At 47.0% G+C, this 18,980-nt stretch overlaps 1 protein-coding gene across 5 annotated transcripts in view; it reads right to left on the bottom strand.

Moving 5' to 3' along the window:
* AFG2A (AFG2 AAA ATPase homolog A) overlaps positions 1-18,980 on the bottom strand; it is a 963,796-nt gene that overhangs the window by 909,570 nt on the left and 35,246 nt on the right. The window lies entirely within an intron of this gene.

Below are 18,980 nucleotides of genomic sequence, written 5' to 3'. Positions count from 1 at the left end.
ATATGTAGTTTCACAACAACTGGAGTTTGGACATGCCTGCCGTAGAGACTGAAGGACAAAACTTAAAGGACAATTCTATCTTTGAATATTAGTAATAAAGCTATATGACCTAAAACCATGTCTTATTATCTAATCCATGAAAATATAATAATTTTATTTATATAGCGGTCTTTCTCAAACAGGGCGCAAGGTGCTTAAACATGATATAGTACTGAAACAATGAAGCACAGAAAAGCTTTTCATAAAAAAAAGAGCATGGAAATACCTAAAAGGACATTATGGAAATGCTTACAGAAACAGGAAAGTCTTGAGTCTGTTTTTGAAGGATTCTAGAGTGGGGGCCTCTTAAACTGTGCGGGGAAGCAAGTTCCATAGAGTTGGAACGCATAACTAAAAGCTCAGCCCCCAGATGAATTATGGGATATTCTAGGTACTGCTAAAAGTCCTTCATCTAAAGATCACAGTAATAAAGAAGAACAATGTGGAATCAGTAGCTGCTTCAGGTACCGAAAAGAACTTTTCTAGATATGTAACCCAAATTAATATCACTGCATATGTTTGTGCACAATAGATTTAATGAAAGCCACTTGTTTAAAGTGAAATTGTCCTTTAATAGCAATGTAGTTCGAATAGAGAGATATAAAAAGAATGTTGAGTGCATTACTTTTTGTGAGTATTGTCTTAGCTTTGGTTTATAAAATATTATTAGAGTATAGTCATGCCAATCAGCACGGTTTGGTCTATAGTTGGAATTACTTTTTAGTACCTGAGCAATGGTTTACAGTGCTTTCATTTTATCCTAACAGAACATTAAGGAACAGATTCAATTAGAAGCTGAATCCCCTCAGGCAGATTTTTCCTTGCAGCCTCCAGGCACCACGCAGGCCACATGCAGGTGGTGTACGGCAGCAACTCTGTGTGATGGCGCTATGTGTGGGAGCACCGCTTGCACACTCACAGTTACAGTCCTGGTGCAATATGACAAATTTTCCTGCACACCTATATGATCACAAGTTGTTGGCAAAATGGCACTACCTACTGTAGCTTGGTAACATGTCACATGGTCAGATGTGATCAGTCACAGGGTAACATCATCACTTTAGGACTAGCCTAAACACGCTATAGGCAAAGTTCAATCTGATGAGGATCACTTTATCTGAGGAAATTTCTCTATTTAAAGGGAAGTTCCATTAAAATAAAAATGTAATATATACAACAAAAACAGACAAAATGATTTGAAAAACCACATTTTATATTACTACTTTTTTAACATGTTACCATGGAATGTCTTTTTGAGTTGAAATGTACAAAGGGTGTTTGGAAAGACATCTAAAACTAGTTAGGTTTGTATTTTGCACAGTAGCAGTGTTTACCTAACTGCCAGAATTATGAAGATAAGAAGCCCAGTCCATTGTTTAGTCTATTAAACATTCTCAGTATCAGCCATGGAGAAGTAATTTACCTGAGTTAGTAGGACACTCCAGGCACCCTGTAGAGCTGCAAGAAGTGTTCCAACGACACTACTATGGGCAGTGATGCTCTTCCTGGTGCCAGCGTCCCTGCCCTCAAGCGTGACGTCATGGTGTCACATGTTCAGGCAGGGTGGACAGAGGGCAGAAAATTCACCCTGCCCCAGTGCTGCCTGAAGCCCTCTATTGTGCAAGTTAGTGTAGAGATTTTGGGCCTAATTCAGACTTGATCGCAGCTGCAAAATTGTTCTCTAATGGGCAAAACCATGTGCACTGCAGTGGGGGCAGATATAACATGTGCAGAGAGAGTTAGAGTTGGGTGGGATGTGTTCAAACTGAAATCTAAATTGCAGTGTAAAAATAAAGCAGCCAGTATTTACCCTGCATAGAAACAAAATAACCCACCCAAATCTACCTCTCTCTGCACATGCTATATCTGACGCACCTGCACTACACATGATTTTGCCCATAAAAGAACAATTTTGCTGCTGCGATCAGGTCTGAATTAGGCCCTTTTTTTTGTTAAAACAAAAAAATCAGTTTGGACCTCTTCTTTCAGTGCTTCAGAATACGTAACAAGTTGTAAATGTGGGGTTTCCAACCGTAACTAAGCAGAGAAAGTAATAACTCATGTTTTCAGTAAAGATGTACACATTAAATACAGGATTGGTCAGTAATCAAAAATGTAAGTAAAAAATAGTTAATGATTTATTGCGTGAATTTAGCCTGTAAGCTCTTGCGAGCAGGGTCCTCTCCTGTTTGATACATCGTTATGTATTTTTTGAGTTGTAGTTACAGTATGTATCTAAATTAAGTTGATTATTGTCTGTATCTGGACTATACTGTTCACTCTATAACTATGTAACCTTCTTTCTTGCTTGCTTATGTAAGTGCTAGGGTACTCTTGTGGCACCTTAGAATTAAAAGATAATAGTAATAATAATAATAATGATACAGCTGTAATATACTCCCTTACTCATGTGTACAGCATACCAGCAGGCTGTTGACATAAGCCCTGATCTAGTCACTCACTGACTTCTAATATTCCTAAATTTCACAGTGAGGAGTATATTATCCTAATATACAGCACAAAGTCCAATGTATTTCAGTAGAGTGGGGGACATGTACTAAGCAGTGATAAAAGTGGAGAAGTGAGCCTGTGGAGAAGTTGCCCATGGCAATCAATCAACTGCTCTGTATACTTTTATAGTATGCAAATTATAAATGTTACATCAATGCTGATTGGTTTCTATGGGCGTTTGTTTATGTATTCTGTAATTGGGCGCTGCGGAACCCTTGTGGCGCCATATAAATAAAGGATAATAATAATAATAATAATAATAATAATGGGCAACTTCTCCACTGGCTCACTTCTCAACTCTTATCACTGTTTAGTACATCTCCCCCGTAGTCTGAAATATACAACAGAGATAAAATAAGAGTCACACAATAGATTATGAATCTATATATGTAGGGTGCCACCAAAGGTCGCAGAGCCTTTAGAGTACATATGCAAATATCAAGAGGTCAAAGATTCTTAGGGGTACATTTACTAAAGTGCGGGTTTATAGAAGTGGCGATGTTGCCCATAGCAAACAGATTCTAGGAATTATTTTCTAGAAGGTGATAGATAGATAAATGAAGTAGAATAATTTGATGCTATGGACATCTGCACTTCTCTAAACCCACACTTTAGAAAAAAAGAATTTACTTACCGATAATTCTATTTCTCGTAGTCCGTAGTGGATGCTGGGGACTCCGTCAGGACCATGGGGAATAGCGGCTCCGCAGGAGACAGGGCACAAAAATAAAGCTTTAGGATTAGGTGGTGTGTACTGGCTCCTCCCCCTATGACCCTCCTCCAAGCCTCAGTTAGGATACTGTGCCCGGACGAGCGTACACAATAAGGAAGGATATTGAATCCCGGGTAAGACTCATACCAGCCACACCAATCACACCGTATAACTTGTGATCTGAACCCAGTTAACAGTATGACAAACGTAGGAGCCTCTGAACAGACGGTTCACAATAATAACAACCCGAATTTGTTTTTAACAATAACTATGTACAAGTATTGCAGACAATCCGCACTTGGGATGGGCGCCCAGCATCCACTACGGACTACGAGAAATAGAATTATCGGTAAGTAAATTCTTATTTTCTCTAACGTCCTAAGTGGATGCTGGGGACTCCGTCAGGACCATGGGGATTATACCAAAGCTCCCAAACGGGCGGGAGAGTGCGGATGACTCTGCAGCACCGAATGAGAGAACTCAAGGTCCTCCTCAGCCAGGGTATCAAATTTGTAGAATTTTGCAAATGTGTTTGCCCCTGACCAAGTAGCCGCTCGGCAGAGTTGTAATGCCGAGACCCCCCAGGCAGCCGCCCAGGATGAGCCCACTTTCCTTGTGGAATGGGCCTTGACAGATTTAGGTTGTGGCAAGCCTGCCACAGAATGTGCAAGTTGAATTGTGCTACAAATCCAACGAGCAATCGTCTGCTTAGAAGCAGGAGCACCCATCTTGTTGGGTGCATACAATATAAACAGTGAGTCAGACTTTCTGACTCCCGCCGTTCTTGAAATATATATTTTCAATGCCCGGACCACGTCCAACAACTTGGAATCCTCCAAATCGTTAGTAGCCGCAGGCACCACAATAGGCTGGTTCAGGTGAAACGCTGACACCACCTTAGGCAGAAAATGAGGACGTGTCCGCAGTTCTGCCCTGTCCGTATGGAAAATCAGATATGGGCTCTTATATGATAAAACCGCCAATTCTGATACTCTCCTGGCTGAAGCCAGGGCCAGTAGCATGGTTACTTTCCATGTAAGATACTTCAACTCCACCGATTTGAGCGGCTCAAACCAATGGGATTTGAGAAAATCCAAGACTACATTAAGATCCCACGGTGCCACTGGGGGCACAACCGGGGGCTGTATATGTAGTACTCCTTTTACAAAAGTCTGGACTTCAGGAACTGAAGCCAATTCTTTCTGGAAGAAAATCGACAGGGCCGAAATTTGAACCTTAATGGACCCCAATTTGAGGCCCATAGACAATCCTGTTTGCAGGAAATGTAGGAATCGACCCAGTTGAAATTCCTCCTTGGGGGCCTTCCTGGCCTCACACCACGCAACATATTTCCTCCAAATGCGGTGATAATGTTGTGCAGTCACCTCCTTCCTGGCTTTTACCAGTGTAGGAATGACCTCTTCCGGAATGCCTTTTTCCCTTAGAATTCGGCGTTCAACCGCCATGCCGTCAAACGCAGCCGCGGTAAGTCTTGGAATAGACACGGTCCCTGCTGAAGCAGGTCCGGTCTTAGAGGTAGAGGCCACGGATCCTCCGTGAGCATCTCTTGAAGTTCCGGGTACCAAGTTCTTCTTGGCCAATCCAGAGCCACTAGTATCGTTCTTACTCCCTTTTGCCGTATAATTCTCAGTACCTTTGGTATGAGAGGCAGAGGAGGGAACACATACACTGACTGGAACACCCACGGTGTTACCAGAGCGTCCACAGCTATTGCCTGAGGGTCTCTTGACCTGGCGCAATACCTGTCCAGTTTTTTGTTGAGGCGGGACGCCATCATATCCACCATTGGTTTTTCCCAACGGTTCACAATCATGTGGAAGACTTATGGATGAAGTCCCCACTCTCCCGGGTGTAGATCGTGTCTGCTGAGGAAGTCTGCTTCCCAGTTGTCCACTCCCGGAATGAATACTGCTGACAGTGCTATCACCTGATCTTCCGCCCAGCGAAGAATCCTTGCAGCTTCTGCCATTGCTGTCCTGCTTCTTGTGCCGCCCTGTCTGTTTACGTGGGCGACTGCCGTGATGTTGTCCGACTGGATCAACACCGGCTGACCCTGAAGCAGGGGTTTTGCCAGACTTAGAGCATTGTAAATCGCTCTTAGCTCCAGTATATTTATGTGAAGAGACATCTCCAGGCTTGACCATACTCCCTGGAAGTTTCTTCCCTGTGTGACCGCTCCCCAGCCTCTCAGACTGGCATCCGTGGTCACCAGGACCCAGTCCTGTATGCCGAATCTGCGGCCCTCTAACAGATGAGCACTCTGCAACCACCACAGAAGAGACACCCTTGTCCGTGGCGATAAGGTTATCCGCTGATGCATCTGCAGATGCGATCCGGACCATTTGTCCAGCAGATCCCACTGAAAAGTTCGTGCGTGGAATCTGCCGAATGGAATCGCTTCGTAAGAAGCCACCATCTTTCCCAGGACTCTTGTGCATTGATGCACAGACACTTTTCCTGGTTTTAGGAGGTTCCTGACAAGTTCGGATAACTCCCTGGCTTTCTCCTCCGGAAGAAACACCTTTTTCTGAACCGTGTCCAGAATCATTCCCAGGAACAGCAGACGTGTCGTCGGGGTCAACTGAGATTTTGGAAAATTCAGAATCCACCCGTGTTGTTGCAGCACTAGTTGGGTTAGTGCTACTCCGTCCTCCAGCTGTTCTCTGGACCTTGCCCTTATCAGGAGATCGTCCAAGTAAGGGATAATTAATACGCCTCTTCTTCGCAGAAGAATCATCATTTCGGCCATTACCTTGGTAAAGACCCGAGGTGCCGTGGACAATCCAAACGGCAGCGTCTGAAACTGATAATGACAGTTTTGCACCACGAACCTGAGGTACCCTTGATGTGAAGGGCAAATTGGGACATGTAGGTAAGCATCCTTTATGTCCAGGGACACCATAAAGTCCCCTTCTTCCAGATTCGCTATCACTGCTCTGAGTGACTCCATCTTGAACTTGAATTTTTTGTATGTACAGGTTCAAAGATTTCAGATTTAGAATAGGTCTTACCGAGCCGTCCGGCTTCGGTACCACAAATAGCGTGGAGTAATACCGCTTTCCCTGTTGTAGGAGGGGTACCTTGACTATCACCTGCTGAGAAAACAGCTTGTGAATGGCTTCCAATACCGTCGCCCTGTCTGAGGGAGACGTTGGCAAAGCAGACTTTAGGAACCGGCGAGGGGGAGACTTCTCGAATTCCAACCTGTAACCCTGAGATACTACCTGCAGAATCCAGGGGTCCACCTGTGAGCAAGCCCACTGTGCGCTGAATTTCTTGAGTCGACCCCCCCACCGCTCCCGAGTCCGCTTGTAAGGCCCCAGCATCATGCTGAGGGCTTTGCAGAACCCTGGGAGGGCTTCTGTTCCTGGGCAGGGGCTGCTTGCTGCCCTCTCTTACCCCTTCCTCTGCCCCGAGGCAGATATGACTGTCCTTTTGTCTGCTTGTTCTTATAGGACCGAAAGGACTGCGGCTGAAAAGACGGTGTCTTTTTCTGTTGGGAGGGGGTCTGAGGTAAAAAGGTGGATTTTCCGGCAGTTGCCGTGGCCACCAGATCCGATAGACCGACGCCAAATAATTCCTTCCCTTTATACGGCAATACTTCCATATGTCGTTTGGAATCCGCATCACCTGACCACTGTCGCGTCCATAAACTCCTTCTGGCAGATATGGACATCGCATTTACTCTCGATGCCAGAGTGCAAATATCTCTCTGAGCATCTCGCATATAAAGGAAAGCATCCTTTAATTGCTCTATAGTCAATAAAATACTGTCCCTATCCAGGGTATCAATATTTTCAGTCAGGGAATCCAACCAGACGACCCCAGCACTGCACATCCAGGCTGAGGCGATGGCTGGTCCCAGTATAACACCAGTATGTGTGTATATACTTTTTAGGGTAGTTTCCATTCTCCTATCAGCTGGATCCCTGAGGGCGGCCGTATCAGGAGACGGTAACGCCACTTGTTTTGATAAGCGTGTGAGCGCCTTATCCACCCTAGGGGGTGTTTCCCAGCGCGCCCTAACCTCTGGCGGGAAAGGGTATAATGCTAATAACTTTTTTGAAATTAGCATTTTTCTATCTGGGTTAACCCACGCTTCATCACATACATCATTTAATTCCTCTGATTCAGGAAAAACTACAGGTAGTTTTTTCACCCCCCACATAATACCCCTTTTTGTGGTACTTGCAGTATCAGAGATATGCAAAGCCTCCTTCATTGCCGTGATCATATAACGTGTGGCCCTACTTGAAAATACGTTTGTTTCATCACCGTCGACACTAGATTCAGTGTCTGTGTCTGGGTCTGTGTCGACCGACTGAGGTAAAGGGCGCTTTACAGCCCCTGACGGTGTCTGAGACGCCTGGGCAGGTACTAACTGGTTTGCCGGCCGTCTCATGTCGTCAACTGATTTTTGTAATGTGCTGACATTATCACGTAATTCCATAAACAAAGCCATCCATTCCGGTGTCGACTCCCTGGGGGGTGACATCGCCATTATCGGCAATTGCTCTGCCTCCACACCAACATCGTCCTCATACATGTCGACACACACGTACCGACACACAGGACACACAGGGAATGCTCTTATCGAAGACAGGACCCCACTAGCCCTTTGGGGAGACAGAGGGAGAGTTTGCCAGCACACACCCAAGCGCTATAACATATATGGGAACAACCTTATATAAGTGTTGTTCTTTATAGCAGCTTAAATATATCAAATATCGCCAAAAAAATGCCCCCCCTCTCTGTTTTACCCTGTTTCTGTAGTGCAGTGCAGGGGAGAGTCCTGGGAGCCTTCCTCACAGCGGAGCTGAGCAGGAAAATGGCGCTGTGTGCTGAGGAGAATAAGCTCCGCCCCCTATTTCGGCGGGCTTTTCTCCCGTGGTTTTAGATAACTGGCATGGGTTAAATACATACATATAGCCTCAATGGCTATATGTGATGTATTCTTTTGCCATAAGGTAATAAATATTGCTGCCCAGGGCGCCCCCAGCAGCGCCCTGCACCCTCCGTGACCGCTTGGTGTGAAGTGTGTGACAACAATGGCGCACAGCTGCAGTGCTGTGCGCTACCTTCATGAAGACTGAAGAGCCTTCTGCCGCCTGTTTCCGGACCTTCAATCTTCAGCCTCTGTAAGGGGGGTCGGCGGCGCGGCTCCGGGACGAACCCCAGGGTGAGACCTGTGTTCCGACTCCCTCTGGAGCTAATGGTGTCCAGTAGCCTAAGAATCCAATCCATCCTGCACGCAGGTGAGTTGAAATTCTCTCCCCTAAGTCCCTCGATGCAGTGAGCCTGTTGCCAGCAGGACTCACTGAAAATAAAAAACCTAAAAACTTTTTCTAAGCAGCTCTTTAGGAGAGCCACCTAGATTGCACCCTGCTCGGACGGGCACAAAAACCTAACTGAGGCTTGGAGGAGGGTCATAGGGGGAGGAGCCAGTACACACCACCTAATCCTAAAGCTTTATTTTTGTGCCCTGTCTCCTGCGGAGCCGCTATTCCCCATGGTCCTGACGGAGTCCCCAGCATCCACTTAGGACGTTAGAGAAAATATACCCCTTATTCTCATGTATCTCTCCATTACATTTGACGCGGTCAGCCACTCACTTCTTACACAAAAACAGCAAAAAGATTCTTGGTGCAGATTAAAATAAGAATTTACTTACCGATAATTCTATTTCTCGGAGTCCGTAGTGGATGCTGGGGTTCCTGAAAGGACCATGGGGAATAGCGGCTCCGCAGGAGACAGGGCACAAAAAGTAAAGCTTTAGGATCAGGTGGTGTGCACTGGCTCCTCCCCCCATGACCCTCCTCCAAGCCTCAGTTAGGATACTGTGCCCGGACGAGCGTACACAATAAGGAAGGATTTTGAATCCCGGGTAAGACTCATACCAGCCACACCAATCACACTGTACAACCTGTGATCTGAACCCAGTTAACAGTATGATAACAGCGGAGCCTCTGAAAAGATGGCTCACAACAATAATAACCCGATTTTTGTAACTATGTACAAGTAATGCAGATAATCCGCACTTGGGATGGGCGCCCAGCATCCACTACGGACTCCGAGAAATAGAATTATCGGTAAGTAAATTCTTATTTTCTCTATCGTCCTAGTGGATGCTGGGGTTCCTGAAAGGACCATGGGGATTATACCAAAGCTCCCAAACGGGCGGGAGAGTGCGGATGACTCTGCAGCACCGAATGAGAGAACTCCAGGTCCTCCTTAGCCAGGGTATCAAATTTGTAGGATTTTACAAACGTGTTTGCCCCTGACTAAATAGCCGCTCAGCAAAGTTGTAAAGCCGAGACCCCTCGGGCAGCCGCCCAAGATGAGCCCACCTTCCTTGTGGAATGGGCATTTACATATTTTGGCTGTGGCAGGCCTGCCACAGAATGTGCAAGCTGAATTGTATTACACATCCAACTAGCAATAGTCTGCTTAGAAGCAAGAGCACCCAGTTTGTTGGGTGCATACAGGATAACAGCAAGTCAGTTTTCCTGACTCCAGCCGTCCTGGAACCTATACTTTCAGGGCCCTGACAACATCCAGCAACTTGGAGTCCTCCAAGTCCCTAGTAGGCGCAAGGCACCACAATAAGCTGGTTCAGGTGAAACACTGACACCACCTTAGGGAGAGAACTGGGGACGAGTCCGCAGCTCTGCCCTGTCCGAATGGACAAATAGATATGGGCTTTTTTGAGAAAAAAACCCACCAATTTGACACTTGCCTGGCCCAGGCCAGAGCCAAGAGCATGGTCACTTTTCATGTGAGATGCTTCAAATCCACAGATTTGACTGGTTTTAAACCAATGTGATTTGAGGAATCCCAGAACTACGTTGAGATCCCACAGTGCCACTGGAGGCACAAAAGGGGGTTGTATATGCAATACTCCCTTGACAAACTTCTGGACTTCAGGAACTGAAGCCAATTCTTTCTGGAAGAAAATCGACAGGGCCGAAATTTGAACCTTAATGGGCCCCAATTTGAGGCCCATAGACACTCCTGTTTGCAGGAAATGCAGGAATCGACCGAGTTGAAATTTCTTCGTGGGGCCTTCCTGGCCTCACACCACGCAACATATTTTCGCCACATGTGGTGATAATGTTGTGCGGTCACCTCCTTCCTGGCTTTGACCAGGGTAGGAATGACCTATTCCGGATTGCCTTTTTCCCTTAGGATCCGGCGTTCCACCGCCATGCCGTCAAACGCAGCTGCGGTAAGTCTTGGAACAGACATGGTACTTGCTGAAGCAAGTCCCTTCTTAGCGGCAGAGGCCATAAGTCCTCTGTGAGCATCTCTTGAAGTTCCGGGTACCAAGTCCTTCTTGGCCAATCCGGAGCCATGAGTATAGTTCTTACTCCTCTACGTCTTATAATTCTCAGTACCTTAGGTATGAGAAGCAGAGGAGGGAACACATACACCGACTGGTACACCCACGGTGTTACCAGAACGTCCACAGCTATTGCCTGAGGGTCTCTTGACCTGGCGCAATACCTGTCCCGTTTTTTGTTCAGACGGGACGCCATCATGTCCACCTTTGGTATTTCCCAACGGTTCACAATCATGTGGAAAAACTTCCCGATGAAGTTTCCACTCTCCCGGGTGGAGGTCGTGCCTGCTGAGGAAGTCTGCTTCCCAGTTTCCACTCCCGGAATGAAACACTGCTGACAGTGCTATCACATGACTTTCCGCCCAGCGAAAAGTCCTTGCAGTTTTTGCCATTGCCCTCCTGCTTCTTGTGCCGCCCTGTCTGTTTACGTGGGCGACTGCCGTGATGTTTTTCCCACTGGATCAATACCGGCTGACCTTGAAGCAGAGGTCTTGCTAAGCTTAGAGCATTATAAATTTACCCTTAGCTCCAGTATATTTATGTGGAGAAAAGTCTCCAGACTTGATCACACTCCCTGGAAATTTTTTCCTTGTGTGACTGCTCCCCAGCCTCTCGGGCTGGCCTCCGTGGTCACCAGCATCCAATCCTGAATGCCGAATCTGCGGCCCTCTAGAAGATGAGCACTCTGTAACCACCACAGGAGAGACACCCTTGTCCTTGGATATAGGGTTATCCGCTGATGCATCTGAAGATGCGATCCGGACCATTTGTCCAGCAGATCCCACTGAAAAGTTCTTGCGTGAAATCTGCCGAATGGAATTTCTTCGTAGGAAGCCACCATTTTTACCAGGACCCTTGTGCAATGATGCACTGACACTTTTCCTGGTTTTAGGAGGTTCTTGACTAGCTCGGATAACTCCCTGGCTTTCTCTTCCGGGAGAAACACCTTTTTCTGGACTGTGTCCAGAATCATCCCTAGGCACAGCAGACGTGTCGTCAGGATCAGCTGCGATTTTGGAATATTTAGAATCCATCCGTGCTGTTGTAGCAGTATCCGAGATAGTGCTACTCCGACCTCCAACTGTTCCCTGGACTTTGCCCTTATCAGGAGATCGTCCAAGTAAGGGGTAATTAAGACGCCTTTTCTTCGAAGAAGAATCATCATTTCGGCCATTACCTTGGTAAAGACCCGGGGTGCCGTGGACAATCCAAACGGCACCGTCTGAAACTGACAGTGACAGTTCTATACCACGAACCTGAGGTACCCTTAGTGAGAAGGGCAAATTTGGGACATGGAGGTAAGCATCCCTGATGTCCCGGGACACTATATAGTCCCCTTCTTCCTGGTTCGTTATCACTGCTCTGAGTGACTCCATCTTGATTTGAACCTTTGTAAGTGTTCAAATTTTTTTAGATTTAGAATAGGTCTCACCTAGCCTTCTGGCTTCAGTACCACAATATAGTGTGGAATAATACCCCTTTCCTTGTTGTAGGAGGGGTAATTTGATTATCACCTGCTGGGAATACAGCTTGTGAATTTTTTCCCATACTGCCTCCTTGTCGGAGGGATACCTTGGTGAAGCAGACTTCAGGAGCCTGCGAGGGGGAAACGTTTCGACATTCCAATCTGTACCCCTGGGATACTACTTGTAGGATCCAGGGGTCCTGTACGGTCCCAGCGTCATGCTGAGAGCTTGGCAGAAGCGGTGGAAGGCTTCTGTTCCTGGGAATGGGCTGCCTGCTGCAGTCTTCTTCCCATTTCCTCTATCCCTGGGCAAATATGACTCTTATAGGGACGAAAGGACTGAGGCTGAAAAGACGGTGTCTTTTTCTGCAGAGATGTGACTTAGGGTAAAAACGGTGGATTTTCCAGCAGTTGCCGTGGCCACCAGGTCCGATGGACCGACCCCAAATAACTCCTCTTCCTTTATACGGCAATACACCTTTGTGCCGTTTGGAATCTGCATCACCTGACCACTGTCGTGTCCATAAACATCTTCTGGCAGATATGGACATCGCACTTACTCTTGATGCCAGAGTGCAAATATCCCTCTGTGCATCTCGCATATATAGAAATGCATCCTTTAAATGCTCTATAGTCAATAAAATACTGTCCCTGTCAAGGGTATCAATATTTTTAGTCAGGGAATCCGACCAAGCCACCCCAGCTCTGCACATCCAGGCTGAGGCGATCGCTGGTCGCAGTATAACACCAGTATGTGTGTATATACTTTTATATGATATTTTCCAGCCTCCTGTCAGCTGGCTCCTTGAGGACGGCCCTATCTATAGACGGTACCGCCACTTGTTTTGATAAGCGTGTGAGCGCCTTACCCACCCTAAGGGGTGTTTCCCAACGCGCCCTAACTTCTGGCGGGAAAGGGTATACCGCCAATAATTTTCTATCGGGGGGAACCCACGCATCATCACACACTTCATTTAATTTATCTGATTCAGGAAAAACTACAGGTAGTTTTTTCACATCCCACATAATACCCTCTTTTGTGGTACTTGTAGTATCAGAAATATGTAACACCTCCTTCATTGCCCTTAACGTGTGGCCCTAATAAGGAATACGTTTGTTTATTCACCGTCGACACTGGATTCAGTGTCCGTGTCTGTGTCTGTGTCGACCGACTAAGGTAAACGGGCGTTTTAAAACCCCTGACGGTGTTTTTGAGACGTCTGGACCGGTACTAATTGTTTGTCGGCCGTCTCATGTCGTCAACCGACCTTGCAGCGTGTTGACATTATCACGTAATTCCCTAAATAAGCCATCCATTACGGTGTCGACTCCCTAGAGAGTGACATCACCATTACAGGCAATTGCTCCGCCTCCTCACCAACATCGTCCTCATACATGTCGACACACACGTACCGACACACAGCACACACACAGGGAATGCTCTGATAGAGGACAGGACCCACTAGCCCTTTGGAGAGACAGAGGGAGAGTTTGCCAGCACACACCAAAAAACGCTATAATTATATAGGGACAACCTTATATAAGTGTTTTCCCTTATAGCATCTTTTTATATATTTCTAACGCCAAATTAGTGCCCCCCCTCTCTGTTTTAACCCTGTTTCTGTAGTGCAGTGCAGGGGAGAGCCTGGGAGCCTTCCCTCCAGCCTTTCTGTGAGGGAAAATGGCGCTGTGTGCTGAGGAGATAGGCCCCGCCCCTTTTTCGGCGGGCTCGTCTCCCGCTCTTCAACGGATTCTGGCAGGGGTTAAATATCTCCATATAGCCCCCGGAGGCTATATGTGAGGTATTTTTTGCCAAAAAATAGGTTTACATTGCCTCCCAGGGCGCCCCCCTCCCAGCGCCCTGCACCCTCAGTGACTGCCGTGTGAAGTGTGCTGAGAGCAATGGCGCACAGCTGCAGTGCTGTGCGCTACCTTAAGAAGACTGAGGAGTCTTCTGCCGCCGATTCTGGACCTTCTTCTCTTTTCAGCATCTGCAAGGGGGCCGGCGGCGAGGCTCCGGTGACCATCCAGGCTGTACCTGTGATCGTCCCTCTGGAGCTAATGTCCAGTAGCCAAAGAAGCCAATCCATCCTGCACGCAGGTGAGTTCACTTCTTCTCCCCTAAGTCCCTCGTTGCAGTGATCCTGTTGCCAGCAGGACTCACTGTAAAATAAAAAACCTAAGCTAAACTTTTCTAAGCAGCTCTTTAGGAGAGCCACCTAGATTGCACCCTTCTCGGCCGGGCACAAAAATCTAACTGAGGCTTGGAGGAGGGTCATGGGGGGAGGAGCCAGTGCACACCACCTGATCCTAAAGCTTTACTTTTTGTGCCCTGTCTCCTGCGGAGCCGCTATTCCCCATGGTCCTTTCAGGAACCCCAGCATCCACTAGGACGATAGAGAAAATAGGATTTTGGTACTTACCGGTAAACCCTTTTCTCTTAGTCCGTAGAGGATGCTGGGGACTCCAACAGGACCATGGGGTATAGACGGATCCGCAGGAGCTTGGGCACACTATAAAGACTTAAACTGGGTGTGTACTGGCTCCTCCCTCTAAGCCCCTCCTCCAGACCTCAGTTAGAAACTGTGCCCAGGAGAGATGGACATTTCGAGGAAAGAATTTATAAACACGGTGAGTGTCATACCAGCTCACACCACGAACATACCGCAGAACGTGGCATTCAATAGAAAACCTGCCTACAGCATGAAAAAGACACAGCCACATGCTGAAAGAATACGTAACACAACCTGTGTACTAACACAACCAATAATGAGACACCCCATGCCATGGCCTGAACAGCATCAGCAACAGTCTGACAGAGAAGAAACACCACGAAAGTATAACCAAAACAATAACTGCAGACACAGTACGCACTGGGACGGGCGCCCAGCATCCTCTACGGACTAAGAGAAAAGGATTTACCGGTAAGTACCAAAATCCTATTTTCTCATACGTCCTAGAGGATGCTGGGGACTCCAACAGGACCATGGGGTCAATACCAAAGCTCCAGAACGGGCGGGAGAGTGCGAACGACTCTGCAGTACCTATTGAGCAAACAAAAAGTCCCCCTTGACCAGGGTATCAAACTTGCAGAGCGTAGTAAAAGCGCTTGAACCCGACCAAGTATCCACTCGGCAAAGTTGACCCGCCGAGACTCCTCGGGCATCCGCCCAAGAAGAGCCCATCTTCCCAGTATAATGGGCCTCTACCGACTTCGGGTACGGCAATCCAGCCGTAGAACGAACATGGCAAATAGCATCCAGATCCAGCGTGTAACCAAAATGGCGACCTAACTATTCAAATCCCTGGCTACATCGAGGGAATTTTGAATCAGCTAATGCCTAAGTAACCACAGGCATCAAAATAGGCCAAATTCTGCGAAACCCAGAAACCACTCTCGGCAGAACTACTAAACAAGTTCTCAATTCCTTTCTATCCACACGAAAGATCAAACAAGGCTCTTGTGAGACAAAACCACTACATCCGACACCCGCTGTACGGATGTCAAATACAAGAGCATGACCACTTTCCAAGAAAGAAGTTTTCATAAAGAAATAATTAGGCCACACTCCCAACTCTCAACTTGCCTCCACACCGGTTTGCAAAGCATGGATAAGAACGACCTAGCTGAAAGACTTTCATAGGAGCCTTCCTGGATACACCCAAAACACATAGATACGCCCACTACAGTGGTAAAGCTTAGCCGTTACTTCTTTCTTAGCTTAACGAATTAAGGAAAGGACTTCCCGGGAACACCCTTTCGGATTAGGACATGGTATTCCATTGCCACGACGTCAGACGCAGCCGCGGTAAGTCTTGAAACACGCCCTGATCTTGTTGTCACAGATCCTCACGTAAAGAAAAACGTCAGGAAACTTCCATGAGTAAATCATGAACACATGTATAGCAACCCCTCCGTGGCAAGACCGGATCCAAGAGGATCGCCTGAACCTTTTGTCATCCCACATTCATCACCTTCAAACCAAAATGAAAGCGGAGAAGCCACCTAGACCGACTAAAGACCACGGTGTCACGAGGTTGTCCACTGCTACAGCTTAAGCGTCCGCTGACCTGGAATAATAACCCTGAGGCCTCTCCTGGAGGCGAGACGCCAACCTATCCAATTGCAGCAATCCTCAAAGACTTGTCACTACTGTGACAACTCCTCGATGATGACCGAATTTTTCCCGGATGGAGATTGCGGCAGCAGAGGAAATCTATTTCTTCGTCGTATCAGCTTGATAATATAGCGGTTACCAGACTCTCCACCCAACGGCAAAACTGTGCATCTACTGCCATTGCCGCTTTGCTCCTTGTTCCGCCATAGCGGGACACTTATGCCACTGCTGACAAGACGTCGAGCAGAACTAACAAGGGCAGAACACGAAGAATACGTTTGTCGAAACTAACTCTTAATTCAAGCAAGTGTATATCAGACAAGTTTTCCAACTCTACCCTATCCCCTGGAAAAAAGTCCCTTGCAAGTACTGCTCCTCCATCTCAGAGATCTGTATGAAAGAACACCAGGACTTACACCCGGAACCCGAACCTTCATCCCTCTAGAAGGAGAGAACCGAGCAGACACCACAGGAGCGATGTCCTGGCCGTTAGGCTTATATTCATGTGCGTGTGCAGGTGAGACCCGGACCACCTTTTCAACTGGTCTCTTGAAAACCATTCTGGCAATAAAGCCTCTCACCAAAAAAGGCCTCACCGGCCGCAGCCAACCGGTTAAGTAACTGAACACCTTGATGAAGTGTCACAGGAAAACCAATCCAACCCTGGATCTGCAGACCTCTTTTCACATGGAAAAACCCCGAACGTTTACCGATCATTATCAACTCTGAAAAAAACACCTCCAACCTTTGTATTGTCGGAAACAACAGACGATCCCTGTGTCCAGGAAAAGTCAGAGAGAAACAACGATTTGCACCTTTATACAGGGACCACCGGACAATGTTCTGAGCCTGACGCACCTCTGTACGGCGTTGTGTACTATCTTCCCTTCCAGAATGGAATGGCAAGAACTATTAGAAAACAGTAAAGGGAAACAACGTAACTCCAAATGTTCCCCTTTGGATTCTATAAATAACCCACAGGTCCCAGCTATTTCCGGACCAACCGAAGCATAGTAGACAAGTGCCCGCCGGAGCGGGGACCAGCCCGATAGACTCAGCGACAAGTGGTGGATGTGGAGGAAACAGAAACTACATCCACTTCTGCGAACCTAACAAGGCTGCAGAACTCTTACCTTTTCACCTTCCCCTTACTACACAGAACAGAAAAAAGGACTGTATCGAACCGGTTAAAACGACCACATCCCACAAAAGAATGCGTCACCAACCGTTGTGAAAGAGGCTAACACACGAAGTTAGACTTACCAGAGGAATCCGCCGAGATTGACTGACCATAGGCCACCAAACAGCTGTATACCTTCCTCCATCATCTCCCGGAGACATCCTCCGAATTTTTCCGGTCACACCTCTGTCACGTGGCAGCCTGCTGCAATGCTATGAGGTAGAACAAACATAGACAAGCCTACCCACACTGGGCAGGGTAATTCTATCGGATGCCTACCCGAATACAACACTCCCTCAAGTGCATACAGCGCAACAAGGTCGAAGTATAGAAATAAAACTTCACTTAGCTGCCGGTGTATGAACCTTTGCGACCGGGCTCTGCTTCGGCCAGGAGTTGACTGTCACAATTTTCTCTCCGCGATGTGAAGAGAAGAATATTCGGACACCTTGAGAGGATCGAACCAACTCGTTACGGCCAATCTAGAACTTAATCAACAGAGCGACCAGTACATGATAAGAATACCATTATTTCAGCATTCATTGATAAACATCAGGTAATACACAATAAAACACATATATCCTAACCATGCATATATCCTAACCATGCATATACTACCTATATCTACATATATACACATATAGATATAACCTATACGCAAGTGGATTGTCCAGACCTGTCAGGTCTCTAGTGACGGTAATGTGTTGTGAATGTCTATGACCATGTACTGACATGCCCCCGATGTGGATCTACCAGGAACGTTAAGTTCGAGAGAAACTTAGTAAATGTCGACAGAAAAGGAATAGTAAGCGGGCAAAATATAAACAGGGAACCAAGAGGGGTCCGAGGGAAGGATACAAATACAAATCGGATAACACTCCCCCCACATATACCAATAAAAATATATATAAATAATAAGATTTTAAACCTACCGGTAAATCTATTTCTCCTAGTCCGTAGAGGATGCTGGGGACTCCATAAGGACCATGGGGTATAGATGGGCTCCGCAGGAGATAGGGCACCAAAAAAGAACTTTGACTATGGGTGTGCACTGGCTCCTCCCTCTATGCCCCTCCTCCAGACCTCAGTTAGAGAACTGTGCCCAGAGGAGATGGACAATACAAGGCAGGATTTAGCAATCCAAGGGCAAGATTCATACCAGCCCACACCAATCATACCATGTAACCTGGAACATACATAACCAGTTAACAGTATGAACAGACAACAGTAACGGTCCAAGACCGATGTCAACTGTAACATAACCCTTATGTAAGCAACAACTATATACAAGTCTTGCAGAGTTTCCGCACTGGGACAGGCGCCCAGCATCCTCTACGGACTAGGAGAAATAGATTTACCGGTAGGTTTAAAATCTTATTTTCTCTTACGTCCTAGAGGATGCTGGGGACTCCGTAAGGACCATGGGGTTTATACCAAAGCATCCAATCGGGCGGGAGAGTGCGTATGACTCTGCAGCACCGACTGAGCAAACACTAGGTCCTCATCAGCCAGGGTACCAAACTTGTAGAATTTAGCAAAAGTGTTTGACCCCGACCAAGTCGCCGCTCGGCAAAGTTGTAAAGCCAAGACGCCTC

The sequence above is a fragment of the Pseudophryne corroboree genome, chromosome 1 (assembly GCF_028390025.1).
Source record: "Pseudophryne corroboree isolate aPseCor3 chromosome 1, aPseCor3.hap2, whole genome shotgun sequence".
NCBI classification, from domain to species: Eukaryota; Metazoa; Chordata; class Amphibia; order Anura; family Myobatrachidae; genus Pseudophryne; species Pseudophryne corroboree.
This window is presented reverse-complemented; position numbering and strand designations above follow the sequence as displayed.